Source organism: Triturus cristatus, chromosome 10 (assembly GCF_964204655.1).
Source record: "Triturus cristatus chromosome 10, aTriCri1.1, whole genome shotgun sequence".
Classification (NCBI taxonomy): domain Eukaryota; kingdom Metazoa; phylum Chordata; class Amphibia; order Caudata; family Salamandridae; genus Triturus; species Triturus cristatus.
Window position 1 is genome coordinate 185,357,583 of NC_140593.1, and position 19,464 is coordinate 185,377,046.

Genomic DNA, 19,464 nt, shown 5'->3' on the forward strand with positions numbered 1-19,464 from the left:
CCGAGAACAGACAATCTGCTCCACTACAGAATTATAACATACATTAACTAAGCAACTTCGCCCAGTTCCTCAAACAAGCTCAGAGAATACCTATTACTCCTCCCGCGATAAGCTTTAACGGAAATCCTTACGGATCCCTGGGACTTAAGACCAGAGTTTCAAAGATAACCTTCACTACGATACACACTCCTTACATACCAGAAATATATTCTAATAGTAACATACGACGATGTCACTGATTCCGAACCCAGACAATGTGAACGCGCAACTTCAATTGTCACACGTTATTCCTTACAATCCCGTCTTTCCCGAGAGCAGCATATACTTCCCTCTGCCCTACTACGGAACTGCTACAACAGCTTCCAAGTTCCAGAAGCACTACATATAACTCAACATGACGACTTCAACATATAATATTAGTACATATACCAATATTGACAAAATAAAATCAATAATCAATAAGCCAATGTACAAGCAATCTTATCAGATCAAGACAACCATCTAAAACCATCCTCTGCTACCAGGAAATTGATAGAGATCAGGGTATCTAAAATATGCCCACTACCACGGATAGAGTAATCACACAGTTACACGCACATACATTCATCATACGCTAGGGCCCATTTCACTAACATACGCTCAAATACTCTACCAGCAATAAACCTGTGGAAAGAAAACACCTAAACACCCTGCATCAATATCAGGTCGATCAGATCTGGTTTAGTGACTGTCCTAATCAATAACATAATCTACACAACATATACAATAATGATCAAAAATATAAACCCAATAATTGACAAGAAAGAAAATTCAACACCATGTTTAAAATTATATTGCTTTATCTAAAATTAGTCAAGGTAAAATCAATCAGAATAAATCATTTCTCATAGTTACCTATTCTAACTAAGTGTCAGAACGGGTCAGGACAAGTCTCTCGGTAAAGTCTTTCAAGACGAAGTCCTCAGCATCGATCCTCAGCAACGCAACCTCACGCAGCAAAGGTAAAATGGCAAGTGGCAAAAGGGTGGCAAGAACCCTCTCTAAGCTAACAGTTTTTATAGTAAAAATTACAATGGAAACACACATTAAGTTTGCAAAATACACTGAATCACTGAGCAAAGCGAGAAGGAAAGGATGCAACATTGCAACATTTGTGAACCTCCGCTCAGGAAAAATACACATAGCGAAAACTACGGAACAGGAACCAAGAAAATAAAACATGTATCACATTTAATCCGGCTTCTCCTCGGCCATCGAGCCACAGTTCAGAGTTTTCCTCTAAGGCTCCTTTGTCTTTCGAGATTGCCAAGGACACTTTCACTTCTCTTGGAGAACTCCCAAAACTGCTGCTGTCCTCATGGAAAGTTTTATAGAAGGACCATGGTCAGTCAACTTCAAGACCATTTCCAGCAGGCGTCTCCCTCGTCACGTCTTTCACATATTCACTCGAGGCCAGGCTTCAAAATTCAGCCATCTTAATACAGCCTCCATAGGCCACAATAGACCATCTTTAATTAAAGAGACAAAATAAACATTACTACAGCATAGTGATTAAACAGTGTTAACCCCACTAATACCCTTATGTGTATGCATTTATCTAGCTTTTGCGACATAAAAAAGCATTAATTCAGACAGCGTTTTGTGCTCAAAAATAAACAGCACACAGCAACGTTTAAACATGAAAACTTGCACGTTATTTTTAGAAAACAGAAACAGCACACGCATGCTAACCCTCGTGTAACTTTCTCTTATGTTAAGACAAACGGATTGATTAATTAAAACACACTTGCACAAGACAAATAATTAATTTGTTATTTATTAATAATTAATAAAACGCATAGACATACTAGAGCTTCAAAAGCCCCTGAATTTTCTAAATGAAAACTCTGCTCCAGCAATCCCCCCTTTGGTGATTTTATCACCAAATAAACCCCAAAAAATAAAAAATTTGTGAAAATTTAGTCCCATTTTAGGAGAAATCAGAAATGTCTTTTCCCCTTACACAACATTAAACACCAGTCACTCTTTCATCATCTCTCTTTGTCTCTAAGTAAACACTCTCCCTCAATTCTTCTAGTTCAATTTCTTGAGGTTCTCTTTTCAACTTCTTATTTTTCTTTTCCAAATTCAATTTCTTTTTCCCTCCCCTGTTTTTACAACACACACACACCAATCTTATTATTAATAAAGCCACAATTATACAAGACAAAGGAAACAATATTCTACCTATAATTGTACTACCTATTTTCGCAATAAAATCTTTAACAGCTATCATTTTATTAGCTATTTTAGTCCACAAACTCCCAGCTTCAAGTGGTACTAATTCTTCATGCAAATCAGTAATATTTCTGATATAGACCTTCAGGTCTTTACTTTCGTCAGGAATGTAAGTGCAACAATGTTGAACTTTCAATATTCCACAAACTCCACCCTCCTTGGCCAAAAGAATATCAAGGGCAAGTCGATTTTGCATAGACATGGCACGTACGGCACTTAATTCCGTATTCACCAAAAGAAACCCTCCTGCGGTATTTGTCGATAAGCGATCAACCACTGTGGACAGTTTCCGAATTCCATAAGCATTTAAAGAAATTCCCACTGCTGGAATCAAAACCCCAAAAATATCACCCACAATTTCAGACCAAGTTTCTCTCTTAAAACGTGTTAATAAATTAATATCTTCTACATCTCTTATTTTATCTGTATGAAAAATCTTAGGAAAAACCAGGCCCACATAACATGTGCCATACCAATGGTCAGGCAACTTGTAATAAGCCTTATTCCCACAAACATAGTACACTCCTGGAAAAATCGTATCTTCTCCACCTCTGAAACCCCAACCTGTCGCAATGAAGTATGTATCATGGCACTCACTAGTTCCCACAAAATATGTATCATATTGGGATTTCCTTCTAGTAATACAAAGTTTACCCTTCTGCGGCGCATCTAGAGCTAAAGTTGGACTAGCCCCATTCTTCAACTCTTTTCCCATCTCAATGTCCCAAATTGTCTCACTCACTTCATATTTTCCCCCTTTCTCATGCATGTTCACTCTCCTTTCTTCTACCATATCCAGGAAAGCTCTCTCCTCTTCTTTCAAACTGCAAGTTAAATTATTCTTAAAAATGTAATCTAATGTTAATCCTTTTTCTTCAATAAAAATCTCACCAAAAGTGTTAGCTTCTTTAGCTGGATTCAGCTCTTTGTTCATTGGCAAGTGCCCAAAAATACTATCTCTGTTAGACATCTTATAATCTATTTTCCCTAACAAATAAAAAACACTACTCAAAATACTACAGGAAATACCATATGTAGCTGGTAAATGGTGATAAGTAACACCCTCTGAGACAGATGCAGGTAATTGCATACAGACGTAGCAATCCCTTACTTCCATTGTCTTCACATATTCATATAATAGTTTCGAAAAAACATTACTAGAAAAATTATTAATTGACCTATCTTTGTGTATGTAACTACTACTTCTAATTGGAACTACTTTTTGTGAATTCTTCTCTACATTTGTCACATTCTCTATATTCATTCCAAACTCTACTCTAAAAGTAACTAATAAAATTAAAAAACCCCATAGAAGCATTAATAATCCAGTACAACAGCAGCACATTCTACACCACCTCTTAAGAAAGGCACATCTATTTCTATTATCCTCTATGTTAGTCATTTTAGTTTAGCCTCTACTACTCCACTACTGTTTGAACTTCTTCAATTCTTCAGCAATTCTTCAGCTTTCAGTTTATCCAAATGATCTCTTTGTTCACTTGATCCAAGTGAATCCTTCTTTCACTCAGTTTGGATACTTGTCATTCTTCACTTCAATTTCTTCAACATCAAATTGTATCAGATCTCCAACATCAAGATCCTCAGTACTCGACTCTTCTCCAATGTCAGTCAAGAGTACTTTCAAAATTTCACCAGTGTCTTCCTCAACCACTTCTCTCAAGACCACTTCCGGATTATCTCGAGTCACTGTTTCTTCTTCTCCTCCTTCAGACAGTGCCACATAAGACCATTCCGGTGATCTGTACTTTTGGTTGGGTCTTCTTACTCTTTTTATTTCCACTGGTTCGTTTGACTCCTTTGATTTTTCTCCTTCTGCTTTTGAACTTTGACTCGAAACTTCATTCACTTTTTCAGCTTTCGATGAATTTGCTCTTATTACTCTGTATCTCAGCCTCTTAACTCTGTTGTTAGGCCAACGATCTCCTCTTAACACCTTTTTCGGCTTTGTTTCTTTATTACTCCTTTCTCCAATCCAAGTTCTCTTTCTCAGAACTCGACCCTCTGTTTGTTCACCCTCATCATCTGTTTCAAGTGCCTCTTGTTTCCGTTTTCCAGCAGCTTTCTTCTTCTCCACAGATTTTTTCACCACTGTTTGAGACTTCCCTACTCCTGTCCCTCCTCGGGTCTCCGACACGCAATCTTCTTGCTGTCTACTTGTCCCTTCACCTGACTCCTCATGAATGTTCCCTACACCTCCTCGGGGGTCTTCCGCAATCTGTCCCTCTCTATCTTCTTCTGACCTTACTTCTTCAAGTATAATCTCAAGTGGTTCTTCAATCTCCTCCTCTTCTGATTCAGGAGTAATCTCTGTGTGATTTCTCTTTTCTTTTCTTTTTCCTTCACTGCTGTTTGAAACTTCAGGCTCTCTTACAGAATCTGATCTCCTCTCTGATACTCGCAGTGATTCTCTTGAAGCTCTCTCTGCTTCTTTTCTCACTGATTCCGTATCATCAGTATCTTCATCATCACTGGAATCTGACTCTTCAAAATACTCTTTACCAGTCCCTTCTTTCGGATTTGGAACTCTCAGAGTATGACTTGCATGTACCCAGTGCTTCACTCCAGCACACTTTACTGCAGTCGTTGTAGTCAGAATGACTTGTCTTGGCCTTCCCCACCTTGGAATCAAGCAATTTCTTCTTCTGTGTACCTTAATCCTCACCCAGTCTCCTGGACTCAGATCATGGGCTTGCTTCTTCTCAAGTGTGGTAGCTTCTTCTCCAACCTGGTGAAACACAGAATGAACTGCGTCAGCCAGGCCTTTACAGTAATCCAAAATCATGTCATCAGTTATTGTCACCAACTTATTGACAGGCACGAATGCATGGCGCATAGCACGTCCCATGATTATCTCGTGCGGACTCAAACCAGTAGTTCTATCTGGAGTAGATCTCATTGTCATCAGAACTAGAGGCAAAACATCTGGCCATTTCATGCCAGTGGCTAAGCACATTTTTCCAATCCTATTCTTGATCGTGCCATTAATCTGCTCAACCACACCAGAAGCCTCTGGTCGGTATGCACAATGTAGCTTCTGCTGTATTTTCAATGCTTCACAAATCAAAGCCATGAGCTCATTCTGAAAGTGTCTACCTCTATCAGACTCAACTGTTACTGGAAACCCGTACCTAGGAATCAACTCCCTCAACAGTAACTTTGCCACTGTCAATCCATCATTTCTTCTAGTCGGGTAAGCTTCCACCCACCTTGAAAACAAACAGACTACCACTAGAACATACCTCAGTCTGTTCACTTGGGGCATCTCAATGAAATCAATCTGCATTCTTGTAAAAGGACCTCCTTCTCTGCCTATTGTTCCCAGACTCACCACTGTCTTTTTCCCAGTGTTAAATTGCTGACAAACTAAACACCTCTGACAGATGCTCTCTGCAATTGTCCTGAACTTTGCATTGTACCAGGTCTGTTTAAATGACCTAACCATCGCGTCTCTCCCCAAATGTCCCTGGCCATGATACATCCTTGCCATTGACGACAAGATCGAGTTAGGCATCACTGGTCTGCCATCTCTGTAGACCCAAACATGGTCTGTTTCTCTTGGAGCACATCCTGCCTTAATCCAATCTTGTTTCTCTTCATCTCCTGCCTCATCTTGTAACTGTTTCACTTCATCCCAGGTCTCTAGGACATTAGTAAACATCACAGAAAGAAAAGACATTTCCCTTTCTCTGTCCCTGTTAATGGACTGATTGGTCTTGGCACAGTACTGCGCAACATCATTGGCGTACCTGTTTCCAATCGTTATAAAATCCTCCCCCTGACCATGGGCAGCACATTTTACAACTGCTAACTCCTTAGGCAGCTGTATCGCCTCAAGCAATTTTCCAATCATTTCAGCATTCTTTATTGGAGTTCCACTCGATGTCAAGAAACCTCTTTGTAGCCAAAGTTGGCCAAAATCATGCACCACTCCAAATCCATACTGACTATCAGTCAACACAGTCGTCCTCAAATCTTTCCCAATTTCGCAAGCTTTTGTCAATGCTATTAATTCAGCAACTTGCGCAGATTTCACTCCTTTCAATGGTGATGCTTCCATGACCTCTGAAACTTTGCACACCGCATATGCTGCACATAGCACACCATCATCATTCCTCAAGCATGATCCATCCACAAACAACACATGGTCACTTTCAGGTAAGGGAATATCCCTTATGTCTGGTCTTGGTTTTGTACAGTACTCAAGCACATCCAAACAATCATGATCATCTTCCATCTTCACACCCACATTTTCAATATCCGGCAAGAGTGTCGCTGGATTCACATTCACACATCTCTCAAGAGTCACATTTGATGCACCCAGAATCACTTTTTCGTACTTAGTCAACCGACTATGTGACATGTACTGAGTTCTGCTTCTTGTCAAAAGAATTGCCACATTGTGAGGTACGAATACCCTTACAGGATATCCCATTATGATTCCCTCACTCTGTTCCAGACTCCTGCATGTTGCAGCCACAGATTTCAGACAACCTGGTAAACCCACAGCTACAGGGTCAAGTGTTGATGAGAAGTACGCAATAGGCCTTCTCAATTGTCCATGTTTCTGGATTAACACTGAAAGTGCACATCCATTTCTCTCACTGCAGTACAGCTCAAATTCTTTCTCATAGTCAGGCATACCCAAAGCTGGAGCCTCACACATTTTACTTTTGAGCTCTTCAAATGCTGCCAATTGTTCTGCATCCAGATCTAATGGATCTTTCATTTCACTTTTTGTCAGCTTAATCAGTGGCTTTGCTATCAAGGAAAAATTAATTATCCACTGACGACAATAACCCACCATACCCAGGAACATCCTCACTTCTCTCTGGGTCTTTGGAGCTTTCATTTCTCTGATTATTCTGATCCTGTCAGTAGTCACTTTTCTCAGACCTTTTTCAATATTGTGTCCAAGATAATGAACCTCTTTCTTGCAAAATTGCAATTTGGCTGGAGATACCTTTAACCCTCCATCTGCCAGATGATTCAGTAAAGCTATGGTATCCACTTCACAAGCTTCACGTGTCTTTGATGCCACCAGTAGGTCATCAATGTACTGCACTAACACTGAGTTTTCAGGCATAATCAAACTTTCCAACGATTTCTTCAATAACTGATTGAATATCGAAGGACTCTCTGTATACCCCTGTGGGATTCGACACCATGCTAAGATACGCTGGCCAAACCTAAATGCAAAAATCGGCTGGCTGTCATGATGCAATGGAATTGAAAAGAACGCATGACACAAATCAATCACTGTATACCACTCAGCATCATGTGGAATTTGATACAGAATCACTGATGGATTTGGCACAATAGGACAACATGCCACCACAATTTGATTAACTTTTCTCAGATCCTGTACGATCCTAAATTTGCCATTGGGCTTTTTCAGTCCCATTATCGGTGAATTACACGGACTACTCAGTAGTTCTCTTAGAACTCCTTGCTGAATCATTTTCTCAATTATAGGAGTTATCCCTTCAATTATTTCTGGTGTCATTTTGTACTGAGGAATGTTAGGATATGTAATTCCCTCTTTCACTGCAATTTTCACTGGATCTACATTATTCATCAATCCCACATCCTCTCCTGTAAAATCCCAAACTGCTCTTTTCACTGTGTCTCTCAGCTCTTGAGGCAAATCCTCCGGATTAAACACAGCAAATGCACCAATTAACTCACTTTCTCTATTTTCTAGAGTCATTCGGTAGAAAACATCATCATCTGGTGTCTCAAAAGCTATTCCATCTGGTGTACAAAAAATTGTGCAATTCATCTTACACAATAAGTCCCTACCTAACAGGTTCACTGGACTCGTGTCACAGACAATAAATCTGTGCATGTCTGAAAATTTCCCTATCTGTACTCTTACTGGTTCAGTAAGACGTGTTCTGATTTGTGTATTGGCTACACCAACTACTTGGATTGCTTCATCCGAGAGAGGAAGATTTTTAACATCTGTTGACCTGACAGTTGATCTTGTCGCACCTGTGTCTACCAAAAAAGTAACACTCTCCTCATTTATTTTCCCATCCACAAATGGTCCTGCCTGGTCTATTTCTAGAGTTGCACCAAGTATGCACTCTTCCTCCTCTCTTCGGCACCGTCAATAATCACCCTCAGACTCACTCCCTTCACTCTTTAACAAGTACTGCTGTACTTTGTTAGAACGTCTTGGTTTGTTTACCTGCTCATCATTGTAGAATCCTGAATCCTGATTATACTTTTGTACCCCTCTATTCTGCGGCAAGGGCGGTTTTGGCTCTTGACTCTGCTGTCTCACAACTTTCTGTTGTTGCTGTTGATTATTCCCTTCATTCTGGTTCTGCACCTGTTGATTTAAAGGTTTACTCTCATTACTCACTAATGGTGGATTAGGACATTCAGATCTCCAATGTCCCAGCTGGCCACAGTTGTGACAAGGGAACTTTTTCTTCGCTTCCTCAAGACTTCCTTTCCCTTTTCCTGCATATCTGGGTCTATTTCCTGCATTATTTCCTGGATTATTTCCTGGATTATTCGCTTGTTCCACTAACTGTGCTTCCTGTCTTTCTGCAACTTTCACTTGTGCCCACATTGCTTTCTCTTTCAGCTTTCTTTGTTTTGCTTCAATTTCATCACTGAAGTATTTTGCATGTCTCAGGATTTCATCTACTTTTTTACTCTGCCAATCCACTGTGTGCTCACGAATTCTCTCACCAATTTCAGGTCTTAGACCATATACAAATCTGTATACAAAGTGACTCAAATCTTTGTCACCCAGGTGTTCGTCTCCACTGAATTGTTTAAATGCCAGTATCAGCCTCTCGTAAAAAGCATGAACTGATTCTTTTGCTTCCTGTTGCGTTCGATCTATCTTAACCCAGTCTGTCTCTTTTGGAGGAACTTTACTCTTCAGGTATACCATCACCTGATCATACTTCCTCATTACTTCTGGATCTGGTGCCCCTGTTCTTGGATCTCTTGGATATTCCTCAGTAGGCCAACTCACAACTATTTTACACTCAGTCCACAAGTCTGCTGGAACAATTATATCAAACAGACTATTCAGGTCAACCCACAGCACTTTTGACAATTTCACAAATCTATCTACCTGCCTATACCACTCGACGGGCTTTTCTCTCAATCGAGGGAAATCATTCGTAAATGATAAAATATCCTGTCTGGTCCATGGAACATGTACATATCCTCCTCCAGGTATTTCTCTCATAGGATAATTATCCACTGGTTTCTCTTTTTCTCTTACTGGAAATGCCGAATAAGTTACAGATTCTTCTCTTTTCTTATACCACCTATCCTTCCACTTTTCAACATCACCCCATCTTCGCAATAATGCCACCATTTCTTTAATCTGTCCTGTTCTACCAGAAGCATTCAAATTTTCAATGTCCTTCTCAGTAAAATCCATCCTGTAAGTTCTCTGTAAAGCTTTTACTTTATCAATGTCAACTCCTTGTTCATTTGCTATTGCTCTTAGCCTGTCATGTGTATTCCTTGCTCTCCAGGTAATACTTTTGCACATAAACAACAGCTCACCATCATGATGACTCTTCAGGATTTCTATTGGAACTGTTCCTGTCACAAGCTCTTCTAATTCTATACGTAACCTAGCCACATCAATAACTTGTGAATCCTTATCTTTTTTCTGAAGAACCTTCATCCAATCATTCAAATCATCAACTGTTATTTCAGCAGTTTTTCTCACTGGAACCACTCTTTTCTGCGGTTCTAGAATTGGCATCCCTGAACAACCAGGTTCACTAGCATCCAATAGTTCACTACATGTGTCATGTCTTGTTTGTCTCAGGTCACTTCTTTCTGCTCTTTTATCTGAATCTCCTGAAGGACCAACTGAATTTGTCAAATTATTCCCAACATATGGAATCACCAGTCCATTCTCACCTGCTCTCTGTTTGTCAAACACAGGCATAACTGGACCTATTGTTACAGGCACCGTAACAGCTTCTAGATTCTTCGTTAACTCCCTAATTTTCTCAGTCAGTTCTGTTGTCGTTTTTGCTAATTTTCTAGCATTTTCCTCACTACTTCGATTCTCTCTTTCCCTGAAAGAACTACCACTTCTTGATTCAGGTGTCACTTTTTCTTTTTCAATAATACAGACTGTATCTCTTATCGGAGAAACAACTGGTGTACTCTCATCTGGTTCTGGTCTATATGGGGGTGGTCTCTTGTAAATCATGTCATTTAAGACCTCATCATCATACTCATTAACTCCAACTGCTCCTTCTTCAATTGTTCTCATAGGATATAATCCCTCTGACATATTAACATCTCGCCATCTTTTCATCCGATCATGATGTGTTTCACGATCATGTTTCCTCCCAAACATGTTCCTGTAATACCCTCCAGACCTTTGCTTTTCTCGCTCATGAACTTCCTCTTCCCATTCCACTAAAGCCTCGAACTGTGTAGGTCTCGGCTTCGGGTCCAGACGTACCATCTTTTCCCGTAAATTTCTCAACACGGCCAAATTAAATGAACCATGTTCTGGAAATGCTAAAACACCATCTTCTTTAGTATACCTAACCCAATTCTGCAACCATATACAGGTATGTAATCCATATTTCGCAACCATGAAGGATGCAGGTGTTTTCGCTGGAGGTAGCAACTCACCCTCTCTCGTTTTAACCTCTTTATCCTTGCTAAACCACTTTTTAACTTTCCCAAAGAATGTTTTTTTCTTTTTCTCCTCTTGATAATACATTTTAGCGCTTACTAAAACTCTCTACTCTTTCCGTATTATAAATATACAATACGAGCTTTTCAACCAATAGCAGCGCGACTCACACTAACGCACCAATCCTGGAGCGTCTACGTCACTAAACAGCTCTTCCAATCCCTGCGCGACTCACACTAACGCACTAATCCTAGCGCGAACCCTATTCTGATCCACTATCCAATCAGAGCGCGGACTTTCTGACGTCAACAGTCGCTGCAGTTTGTCTCTGTCCTCTGTCACTCGTCTACCCCTCCTTTACAAAATCTCTCAGTAGACTTCGTGTCAAGATTTCTACAAAATCTATTAGTTACAACATAAAAACATCTCCATTGTCTGCTTCGCTAAACACAGAATAGTAAAAGAGAGTCTATTTTTCAAGAGTCACAAACTTTCATACATCTCATAACTGTTTCCTCTAGGACTTATCCAAAGAGTCTTACAATCAATAAATGTATATACATTCACGCACATTCATGCAAGAAAATATAGTACATACGCACAGAATCCTGTTTCCCGAGAACAGACAATCTGCTCCACTACAGAATTATAACATACATTAACTAAGCAACTTCGCCCAGTTCCTCAAACAAGCTCAGAGAATACCTATTACTCCTCCCGCGATAAGCTTTAACGGAAATCCTTACGGATCCCTGGGACTTAAGACCAGAGTTTCAAAGATAACCTTCACTACGATACACACTCCTTACATACCAGAAATATATTCTAATAGTAACATACGACGATGTCACTGATTCCGAACCCAGACAATGTGAACGCGCAACTTCAATTGTCACACGTTATTCCTTACAATCCCGTCTTTCCCGAGAGCAGCATATACTTCCCTCTGCCCTACTACGGAACTGCTACAACAGCTTCCAAGTTCCAGAAGCACTACATATAACTCAACATGACGACTTCAACATATAATATTAGTACATATACCAATATTGACAAAATAAAATCAATAATCAATAAGCCAATGTACAAGCAATCTTATCAGATCAAGACAACCATCTAAAACCATCCTCTGCTACCAGGAAATTGATAGAGATCAGGGTATCTAAAATATGCCCACTACCACGGATAGAGTAATCACACAGTTACACGCACATACATTCATCATACGCTAGGGCCCATTTCACTAACATACGCTCAAATACTCTACCAGCAATAAACCTGTGGAAAGAAAACACCTAAACACCCTGCATCAATATCAGGTCGATCAGATCTGGTTTAGTGACTGTCCTAATCAATAACATAATCTACACAACATATACAATAATGATCAAAAATATAAACCCAATAATTGACAAGAAAGAAAATTCAACACCATGTTTAAAATTATATTGCTTTATCTAAAATTAGTCAAGGTAAAATCAATCAGAATAAATCATTTCTCATAGTTACCTATTCTAACTAAGTGTCAGAACGGGTCAGGACAAGTCTCTCGGTAAAGTCTTTCAAGACGAAGTCCTCAGCATCGATCCTCAGCAACGCAACCTCACGCAGCAAAGGTAAAATGGCAAGTGGCAAAAGGGTGGCAAGAACCCTCTCTAAGCTAACAGTTTTTATAGTAAAAATTACAATGGAAACACACATTAAGTTTGCAAAATACACTGAATCACTGAGCAAAGCGAGAAGGAAAGGATGCAACATTGCAACATTTGTGAACCTCCGCTCAGGAAAAATACACATAGCGAAAACTACGGAACAGGAACCAAGAAAATAAAACATGTATCACATTTAATCCGGCTTCTCCTCGGCCATCGAGCCACAGTTCAGAGTTTTCCTCTAAGGCTCCTTTGTCTTTCGAGATTGCCAAGGACACTTTCACTTCTCTTGGAGAACTCCCAAAACTGCTGCTGTCCTCATGGAAAGTTTTATAGAAGGACCATGGTCAGTCAACTTCAAGACCATTTCCAGCAGGCGTCTCCCTCGTCACGTCTTTCACATATTCACTCGAGGCCAGGCTTCAAAATTCAGCCATCTTAATACAGCCTCCATAGGCCACAATAGACCATCTTTAATTAAAGAGACAAAATAAACATTACTACAGCATAGTGATTAAACAGTGTTAACCCCACTAATACCCTTATGTGTATGCATTTATCTAGCTTTTGCGACATAAAAAAGCATTAATTCAGACAGCGTTTTGTGCTCAAAAATAAACAGCACACAGCAACGTTTAAACATGAAAACTTGCACGTTATTTTTAGAAAACAGAAACAGCACACGCATGCTAACCCTCGTGTAACTTTCTCTTATGTTAAGACAAACGGATTGATTAATTAAAACACACTTGCACAAGACAAATAATTAATTTGTTATTTATTAATAATTAATAAAACGCATAGACATACTAGAGCTTCAAAAGCCCCTGAATTTTCTAAATGAAAACTCTGCTCCAGCAGTACCCAAGGGTCAACCTATGATTTGTGTAGAAATACTTCTAAGGTTCTTAGTTGGCCACCTGATGCTTTTCCTTTTGTGGTTATTTTGGAGAATGTATCAATTTTGTGAGGATTAAAAGCAATTTAAGAATAAGGGTATTCATTGGTTATGTACTCAACTCATTTCAATTTTTCAATTATGGTATATCCTTTGCAATTTTTCGATCTCCCGACTGTATAGTTGACTGAACTCAATTGCACTACAAATCAAGGGGCATATTAACAACGGCCAGCGATAATTATATTATCGCAGGCTATCTCTGGTATTTATCGCCCTGGTAGCGCGTTAATAACAACGCGTTACTCCAGGGCGATAAAATTCCAGAGATAGCGAGGTTAATGCCCTTTTGCAGGGAACAGGGCGATAACCTTTCTGATACGACCCACAGGGTCGTATCAGCGTAATCCACCCCCTATGTTAGGGGTGGCTAAGTCAGGATTTTAGCAGACGTTCAAAATCTAATGTGCTCTAAAATCATGTGGGCTGCCTTGTAAATATCGTGATGTAAACATCAGCGATATTTGCAAGGTAGTCCATCTTGGGTACGCCCAGTAACGCCCACTTTGCATCTCATTGGAGGTGCAAAGTGAGGCATTGGGAAAAAGGGTGCTAACATGCGATTATGCATGTTAGCACCCTCTTGTAAATAGGACGTTGGTTTTATCTCTGCTTTTTTGGCTTTGTAAGCCAAAAAGCGGAGATAAAGCCCTTGTAAATATGCCCCCAAGTTCCTATTGCTCAATCCCATGGATTTCACTTAACGTTGCACAATGGGTTTCAGGATTTGGACAATTATGAGGAGTTGGATTGATGCCCGGTTCTCCCAGGAATTTATCTACACAATCCTTTATCTACACAATCCGATAATGTTATTAGCTTTGCATGTGATGTTAACTAAGCTGCAAAGTGTGATAAGCCTCCTTTCTCTTATATGAATAGTTTACAGGGCAATCTGTTATTAAAGTGCAATATCGCTTGCATTCATTTGAAATTAAGCTCAAATCAATGGGTAGAATGTGTTAATCAATGAGATATTTTACTATTTCTGGAAAATTTGGGCTGTCTCGGAGATACTTTGTGACGGTTTTGCATGTTACTTTAACAATGCAAGCCCTTTTAACTCAGGCAGAGCCAAAGGGGAATTATCGACCTGATCATTTCAATTTTTATTGACTTAATTTTTATAACATTGTTTATAATCAGATTTGTGGCTGTAATTGTAATTATTTATTTACTGCTGGTGCTCATTTGTTAAGCCTGTATTAACTGCTTCAAATGTATTGATATGCAGTGATTTTAATACCACACAAAACACAGGCAGCTTTTTACTTGACAATTCTAGCTGCAATTATATTTCTCAGTTACTGTATTACCCTTAGGGGTGCAGCCTTTGAAGATATGTTATTGAAAGGGAATTAGTTAATGCCCTTGAATTGGACAGTTATGGCATGAGGTTGGTTTTTACAGGTCAACATGGCAGTTTAAAATTGCACACACAGGCTGCAATGGCAGGCATTAGGCATGTTTTAGGGCTACATAAGTGGGAGGCACAATCAGTGCTACAGGCCCACTCACTAGCAGCATTTAATTTAGTGGCCCTGAGTACATGTAGTGCCACTTTACTAGTAACTTATAAGTAAATGAAGTAGGCCAACTGGGGGGATAAGCCAATGCTACCATGTGTTTATGGAGTGAGCACACACCCTTTAGCAGTGGTAGAGTGTGCAGACTCCTAAGGTCAACAACACAAAGATCAGAAAAAGAAATGGAGGAGAAAGCAAAAAGTTTGGGGAAAGACCACACTAAGGCTGACAGTTCTATCATAATCCTTTGGCGGTTTTATTTTCAGTGCCTTTATCCTTAAATACTGTGCCCAATACTGCTCAATTCATTCTTTCAGATAAGAAATATACTTAGACTTAGATTGGCATGGAGAAGATGACCTCTATATAGCATGCTTATGGTTAATCTAGCGATTCCACCAGCATTCCACTGCAACACCCATTGTTTTTTACGCTGCCCCAGATTTACAAGGACCTGTAAATATGAGGCAGTGCCAAAAACGAACCCCACTGAATGTTAGATTGGCGCAGCAAGGAAAAATACTTTTATTTCTCCTCGTTTCTGCTCTTTCTATGCATGCTGCATTCTGCAGCACGCATAGAAAGAGCATATCACTTTTAAAGATAGTTTATGTGCAGGAAGGTGTGCCTTCCTGCACATAAACAATCATCCCTGCAACACAGACACCCTTGTACCATGATGCAAGGGTGCCTGAATGCTGGCACCCTTGCACTATGGCGCAAGGGTGTCTGTGTTGGCGCTAAGGAGCTTATTTTAGCACCAGCACAAAGGAAAACACAGGGGTGCGCCACATTCTCATAAACACGGTGCACATCTGCATTTTTTAAATGACGCAGCACGGCACTGCTAAATTGCATGCAGGCCCACGCTGCACCATTTTCTTGTAAATATCCCCTCGGTTGCAAGACTGTAAATATGTTGTACAAATATGTTTTATATGGGATGTGGTCTGTGTTCACAAATGGCTACCTTCGTGTTTTACAAATAAAATGAGGTGAATGCCCCTATGGGTGTGAAAATAATAATGTATATGTGTGGGGTTTCTATTTCCTTCCAGCCCTGATGAAAGTTAAGTGGAATTATAGATTTTAGAGAGAAACACGTGTTGGCAGGATGTTTTTCTGAATAATATTAAGATAAATGACATTAACAAGAAACCTAAGGAAGCGATTAATGAGCTGGAGCAAATGAAATTAAATTGTAAATGATCTATAACTACAAAACAATGGAGCACCCTAAACATATATTGAATGTGATGAAAAACGTTGTTTGTGCACTCTTGAAGTACTTTCAAAGTGGAATGGATATTGTGCAACCAAACTTCCACTGTTGCTTCAACACGTAATGAATGACCATTGAATGATCTTAGGTGCACGTAAGTGTGCAACTGTCAGGCTCTTACGTTGCATTTTTGAGGTAACATCTGAGCAGCCTTTCTTGTTTACCTTTGGTCTCTGTGTGATATACAGTAACAGATAGGGAGGAGATTTACCAAATATCCACGCAACGCAGCGCAGCCTCCCGCAAGGCTGCGCTGCATTGCGTGAAAGCGAAGAAGCAGGAGAGCACCAGATTTTCAAAGATATGGCTCTCTTCGCCCCTTTCCTTTGCGCGGGCACTGATTACAACTGCCGTGCGCCACACACCACCTTAGCGCCATAGCGCTAGGGTGTGTGTGGGTGAGTCTAGCATAGGTTTTGCACAGGAAGGGTACCCTTCCTCTACAGAATACTATACCTAGACACAAGGGAAAGTGTTTTCCACTTTTTATGCATGCTGCACAGTGCAGCATGCATGCAAAGTGGGAAAAGGAAGGAGAAATACTTTCATTTCTCCTTCCTTTTCCGACTTTGCATGCGTGCTGCACTTTGCACCTAGTTTAAAAGGGCACCGTTTTCTCATGCTAAACTCAATCTACTGTATTTAGTAAATTGGGTTTAGTGAGAGAAACATTTGGTGGTTGCATGGGAACGCCCATGCACCACTGTGGTATGCCCCCAATGCGCTATGCACTGCTTTGCATTACTTTTACGTTATTTCCAGCGCCAAACAAGTTTAGTGCTAGAAAGTAAAATAGGAAAAAAAGATTTTGCACCATTTTCTGTCACTTTTGTGTCGCAAATACTGCACAAAATCTTAGTAACTCTCCCCCTAGGTGTGAAGTGAGGCATTCTGTGCTATTTAGCTTCACATACAGCGTTCTAGCCACAGCCCCTCACTACCCAGCCCAACATTGTTCATGGTTAGGTGCTCTGTAAATGTTATGCGTATGTGTAACTGCTCACAAACTGGATGTCTCCATGAGATGTCAGGCATGCACAGCACAGACTATATTCCTAGCTCTCAGCCGCACCATGATGGAATGTGGTCCTATTTGCTATTGAGGCTGCAAAGGAGCGAGTAGAGTCTAGGGAAAAGGTGCAGCTGTGATGACACTGCGGTGAAGGGTTATGGTTTAAATAAAGGTCACTTGAATGTGATGATACATGTTAAACTTTCCATAATTCCATGCATTGCATATAAGTGCAGACCTAAGGTACTAAAGCCAAGTATATGTGTAAACGCATATAGGTGCAGATTTACAAGCCCCTTGCGCCACTTTTGCGTCACATTTAACATGGGAAAAGTGACGTAAAAGTGGCGCAAGGGGCTTGTAAATCTGCCCCATAGTGTTTATTGACATTTAAGAATAACAAAGCTATCACATCACAGTATGCAGATCAAAGATACACACAAGAACATTCCCCACCCCACTTCCGCCTGCTCCGCCTGCACATGTAGTATGAACATAAATTGCTGTAAGTAAACAGCTCAGCTCAAGGAAGCATCAAAGAAATGGGCCCACATAAGCATTTAGGATGAGAAAAGGCAACATTAGGCACCGCATCACTGACTCAGCAATGCGGTGAGCACAAGGGAAGTGGTTTTATTTATTTTAGTTTTTACTTTCCCTATGCCGTCATCTGTCCACTTACCCACTGCCCCACCGCTGTTGCCTGTGCCAGCTACGCCTGACCACTGGGGCACTGTATAACAACTGCTAACCATTTTAGGTAGTGCTCTCCTATGCCCACGTTTCATAGGACCAGCCGCAGACAGTTCCATGAGAGAGATTCCAAAGCTTGTTCTATGTCAAGCAGTGCCATAGCATAGAGGTCATTTGCCAATACTGGAGCGTGTGTAGACAGCAACAACCTCTGCAAGTTACAGATGGTGTTCCTACATGGAATAAAGCCACATTGGTCCTCATGAACCAACTGCGGCAATCACTCCAGCAATCTAAATGCTAACATTTTACTAAGGATATTGACATACATATTTAGCATCGAGAGAGGTTGATAGGAAGTCACCTCTTTAACAGGCTTTGGCAACATAACTATGAGCGCCTCCTTCATAGATTCGGGCAACAGACCTTTCATGTAGGCCTTATTATAGACCTCTAAAAGACAAAATGCAAGAGCACCAGCTCAATGTTGGTAAAATTCAACAGGTAGGCTGTCGCCACCAAGGGGACTTTGCTGCCTCAGAGCCCGGATCACTACCACTATCTCCTTCGTAGTTATAGATGCATCCAACCTATCTCAATTTGCTCCAGAGAAGGAGACCATCTGTAAATCAGTAAGGCCTGGCCTCTCCCACCAATAGCAGGGAGACAGCTGGCACTGCATATATATTTTGGAGGTGTGCAGTAAAGATCTCCGTGATGCCCTATTGGGTGAATATCACCTGCCCCTGCCAAATTCACACCGTGGGTGGGTAACGCATTTCACTGTGGAAAAGTATGGCAAGCATCCTGCTAGCTTTACCCCCTTCAGTATGGAGGCGCTGCCTATAGCTAGTATGGACAAACTTATCTGGTTGACCCCACGTTTCCAGCAAATCCCGCCTACATTCCTTCCACTCGGCTAGCCCCTTTGGTTGCACGACAATACTCTCCTCCAAAATCCCAAGTTTCTGCTCCAGGTCATGCAGCAACCTAGATAGCTGCTGCTTCACACCATAGGTTACCTTCCTACACTCCCCCTCAGCACCACCTTCATGGCGTCCCATTCCAAGGCTCTGGCATTCATACTACCCTAGTTCTCTGCAAAGTAATGATCTAGGACCACAGCCACCGCATGTGCAAAAACAGGATCTGCCAGTGATTCAACCTTCATCTACCACAGAGGCACTCGTGGAGTCGCTTTACTCATCTGAAACAAAATCAACAGGCGGGAATGATCGGACAGGTAGCACACCAAATAGGAGACATACCCGTTGCTGGTACATGGCAGGAATAAACTTTACACTGAGGGGAACAAACTCTCCACAAATTCTGTAACCCCAGACTCCCCATGACCTCCCTCAAGGTGCTTGTCTTGTAGGCTTGGTGTCAGCCCTTGGAGGAA